Raw genomic sequence first — 5,000 nt, 5'->3', positions numbered from 1 at the left:
ACGGCGGGGACGCTGGGGGCCGAACCGGCGGGGCGCCGTTGGAGGACGGCCGGGTCAGACGGGTCGTCTCGATCTCGCTTCAATCGGGTCGGGCGGGGGGACCGCGACGCCGACCAGGGGGCCCCCGGGGGGGTTGCCTGGCCGATCGAGGCTCACGCCGCGTGTCCGCCCTCGCCCATCGAGGCCAAGCCGCAGGTCGGGGGAACCGTCCGCCCGAACACCGGCGCGAGCGCCGGCCGGCGGGGGCCCCCCGTGGCGGGTCAGGTTTGCCAATCGGTCAGTTCTCTCGACGGTCTGTCGCTCCGGTCCCACGACGGTCTGTCTCGGAGGTTCTCACGACGGTCTGTCTTGGAGGTTCTCACGACGGTCTGTCTTTTCCATTCTCACCACGGTCTGTCTTCTTCATTCTCACGACGGTCTGTCTTTCCGGTCTCAAGCCCCGCGCGAGGCCGGTGAAGGCGCTCGCTCGTCGAACACATCATACCGACAGCCGCCCTCTCGGCTGTGGAGCGGGAGAACCGGCGCGGAGGGGCCGGGCGAAGCCGCCGCGCGAGGCCGGTGAAGGCGCTCGCTTGTCGAACACATCATATGAACAGCCGCCCTCTCGGCTGTCAAGCGGGAGAACCGGCGTGGAGGGGCGGGGCGAGGCCGCCGCGCGAGGCCGGTGAAGGCGCTCGCCTGTCGGACACATCATACGCGCAGCCTGGGCGTGAGCTGCGGAGGAGAACTTGGAAAAAGTTCTCACTCGGGGGCAAAAAAAAAAAAAAAAAAAAAAAAAAAAAAGAACCAGAGGAGCGGCCCTCGCCGGCATCAGTCCGTGTTTCAGTGCGTCAAAATCGGCCTCAAAACGCACGTTTCCTCGGTCTAAACCCTGGTAGTCAAGGTTTCTAAAAAGTCGGTTTCTCAAATCGTGCATGAGGTGTTTTGGTGAACCAGGGAATTTTGCATAGACGGGAGAAGGTAAGGTATCCCCCCCCCCCCCCCCCGTCGGCTGTTTTACCTTCTCCCGTCTAAGCAAAAATCCCTGGTTGACCAAAACACTCATTGACCGCCATTCATTTGACACTCTGTCATATTTTCAAACATTTTTCCCCCATTGACCGCCATTCATTTGACACTCTGTCATATTTTCAAACATTTTTCCCCCATTGACCGCCATTCATTTGACACTCTGTCATATTTTCAAACATTTTTCCCCCATTGACCGCCATTCATTTGACACTCTGTCATATTTTCAAACATTTTTCCCCCATTGACCGCCATTCATTTGACACTCTGTCATATTTTCAAACATTTTTCCCCCATTGACCGCCATTCATTTGACACTCTGTCATATTTTCAAACATTTTTCCCCCATTGACCGCCATTCATTTGACACTCTGTCATATTTTCAAACACCCCCCCCCCCCCCCCCCCCGACCGAGCGAGCGGCCTTCCTCCCGCCCTCATTTAATACACTTTGCGGCGTGTTTCAAAGCAGGGCAGCGCGGGCAGCGAGCGGTTTTCCTCCCGCCCTCATTTAATACACTTTGCGGCGTGTTTCAATGCAGGGCAGCGCGGGCAGCGAGCGGCCTTCCTCCCGCCCTCATTTAATACACTTTGCGGCGTGTTTCAAAGCCGGGCAGCGCGGGCAGCGAGCGGCCTTCCTCCCGCCCTCATTTAATACACTTTGCGGCGTGTTTCAAAGCAGGGCAGCGCGGGCAGCGAGCGGCCTTCCTCCCGCCCTCATTTAATACACTTTGCGGCGTGTTTCAATGCAGGGCAGCGCGGGCAGCGAGCGGCCTTCCTCCCGCCCTCATTTAATACACTTTGCGGCGTGTTTCAAAGCCGGGCAGCGCGGGCAGCGAGCGGCCTTCCTCCCGCCCTCATTTAATACACTTTGCGGCGTGTTTCAAAGCAGGGCAGCGCGGGCAGCGAGCGGCCTTCCTCCCGCCCTCATTTAATACATTTTGCGGCGTGTTTCAATGCAGGGCAGCGCGGGCAGCGAGCGGCCTTCCTCCCGCCCTCATTTAATACACTTTGCGGCGTGTTTCAAAGCCGGGCAGCGCGGGCAGCGAGCGGCCTTCCTCCCGCCCTCATTTAATACACTTTGCGGCGTGTTTCAAAGCAGGGCAGCGCGGGCAGCGAGCGGCCTTCCTCCCGCCCTCATTTAATACACTTTGCGGCGTGTTTCAAAGCAGGGCAGCGCGGGCAGCGAGCGGCCTTCCTCCCGCCCTCATTTAATACACTTTGCGGCGTGTTTCAAAGCAGGGCAGCGCGGGCAGCGAGCCGCCAGCCTCCCGCGTGAAATTCACACACTTTGCAGCGGCTCTCCTCGCAACGCCGAGCCGCTTTAGGGCGCCGGGGGTCCCGCCCTCGTTTTCACACACTTTACAGCGGGGCCGGAGGGGCTTCCGGCCGTCCCTCTTGTATTTTAAACCGCTCTATGACGTGCCACCGGCCGTCCGTGCGTCGTGTTCATTCGCTCGGCGGGCTTGCGGTTCAGCACCGAAGGCTGGACAGCGACACTCCACGTCGCAGCGCCACTCCACGTCCCAATTCCCAGCAATTTAAAGCCGCCTCGGGGCTGCAGGCCTGTCGGATACACTTTTAAAGGCTGGACAGCGCCACTCCACGTCGCATTTCCCAGCACTTTAAGGCCGCCTCGTGGCTCCAGGCCCGCCGGATACACTTTTAAACTCTCCCCGTTGGGACTTTGTCATTTTTTTTCTCTTTTCTTGACACGCTGGGTACTCTACTGGAGCTCGCAGCGGCATTTGGTCGCCCCTCCGGGCCGCCTGGGGCCTCCAGGCCCGCCGGATACACTTTTAAACTCTCCCCGTTGGGACTTTGTCATTTTTTTTCCTCTTTTTCTTGACACGCTGGGTACTCTACTGGAGCTCGCAGCGGCATTTGGTCGCCCCTCCGGGCCGCCTCGGGCCTCCAGGCCCGCCGGATACACTTTTAAACTCTCCCCGTTGGGACTTTGTCATTTTTTTTTTCTCTTTTCTTGACACGCTGGGTACTCTACTGGAGCTCGCAGCGGCATTTGGTCGCCCCTCCGGGCCGCCTGGGGCCTCCAGGCCCGCCGGATACACTTTTAAACTCTCCCCGTTGGGACTTTGTCATTTTTTTTTTTCTCTTTTCTTGACACGCTGGGTACTCTACTGGAGCTCGCAGCGGCATTTGGTCGCCCCTCCGGGCCGCCTGGGGCCTCCAGGCCCGCCGGATACACTTTTAAACTCTCCCCGTTGGGACTTTGTCATTTTTTTTTTCTCTTTTCTTGACACGCTGGGTACTCTACTGGAGCTCGCAGCGGCATTTGGTCGCCCCTCCGGGCCGCCTGGGGCCTCCAGGCCCGCCGGATACACTTTTAAACTCTCCCCGTTGGGACTTTGTCATTTTTTTTTTCTCTTTTCTTGACACGCTGGGTACTCTACTGGAGCTCGCAGCGGCATTTGGTCGCCCCTCCGGGCCGCCTGGGGCCTCCAGGCCCGCCGGATACACTTTTAAACTCTCCCCGTTGGGACTTTGTCATTTTTTTTTTCTCTTTTCTTGACACGCTGGGTACTCTACTGGAGCTCGCAGCGGCATTTGGTCGCCCCTCCGGGCCGCCTCGGGCCTCCAGGCCCGCCGGATACACTTTTAAACTCTCCCCGTTGGGACTTTGTCATTTTTTTTTTCTCTTTTCTTGACACGCTGGGTACTCTACTGGAGCTCGCAGCGGCATTTGGTCGCCCCTCCGGGCCGCCTGGGGCCTCCAGGCCCGCCGGATACACTTTTAAACTGTCCCCGTTGGGACTTTGTCATTTTTTTTCCTCTTTTTCTTGACACGCTGGGTACTCTACTGGAGCTCGCAGCGGCATTTGGTCGCCCCTCCGGGCCGCCTCGGGCCTCCAGGCCCGCCGGATACACTTTTAAACTGTCCCCGTTGGGACTTTGTCATTTTTTTTCCTCTTTTCTTGACACGCTGGGTACTCTACTGGAGCTCGCAGCGGCATTTGGTCGCCCCTCCGGGCCGCCTGGGGCCTCCAGGCCCGCCGGATACACTTTTAAACTCTCCCCGTTGGGACTTTGTCATTTTTTTTTTCTCTTTTCTTGACACGCTGGGTACTCTACTGGAGCTCGCAGCGGCATTTGGTCGCCCCTCCGGGCCGCCTGGGGCCTCCAGGCCCGCCGGATACACTTTTAAACTCTCCCCGTTGGGACTTTGTCATTTTTTTTTTCTCTTTTCTTGACACGCTGGGTACTCTACTGGAGCTCGCAGCGGCATTTGGTCGCCCCTCCGGGCCGCCTCGGGCCTCCAGGCCCGCCGGATACACTTTTAAACTCTCCCCGTTGGGACTTTGTCATTTTTTTTTTCTCTTTTCTTGACACGCTGGGTACTCTACTGGAGCTCGCAGCGGCATTTGGTCGCCCCTCCGGGCCGCCTGGGGCCTCCAGGCCCGCCGGATACACTTTTAAACTGTCCCCGTTGGGACTTTGTCATTTTTTTTCCTCTTTTTCTTGACACGCTGGGTACTCTACTGGAGCTCGCAGCGGCATTTGGTCGCCCCTCCGGGCCGCCTCGGGCCTCCAGGCCCGCCGGATACACTTTTAAACTGTCCCCGTTGGGACTTTGTCATTTTTTTTCCTCTTTTCTTGACACGCTGGGTACTCTACTGGAGCTCGCAGCGGCATTTGGTCGCCCCTCCGGGCCGCCTGGGGCCTCCAGGCCCGCCGGATACACTTTTAAACTCTCCCCGTTGGGACTTTGTCATTTTTTTTTTCTCTTTTCTTGACACGCTGGGTACTCTACTGGAGCTCGCAGCGGCATTTGGTCGCCCCTCCGGGCCGCCTGGGGCCTCCAGGCCCGCCGGATACACTTTTAAACTCTCGCCGTTGGGACTTTGTCATTTTTTTTTTCTCTTTTCTTGACACGCTGGGTACTCTACTGGAGCTCGCAGCGGCATTTGGTCGCCCCTCCGGGCCGCCTGGGGCCTCCAGGCCCGCCGGATACACTTTTAAACTCTCCCCGTTGG

Source organism: Doryrhamphus excisus, unplaced genomic scaffold, assembly GCF_030265055.1.
Source record: "Doryrhamphus excisus isolate RoL2022-K1 unplaced genomic scaffold, RoL_Dexc_1.0 HiC_scaffold_46, whole genome shotgun sequence".
NCBI lineage: Eukaryota > Metazoa > Chordata > Actinopteri > Syngnathiformes > Syngnathidae > Doryrhamphus > Doryrhamphus excisus.
The sequence above is the reverse complement of the archived record's forward strand: the minus strand, read 5'-3'. Positions refer to the sequence as shown.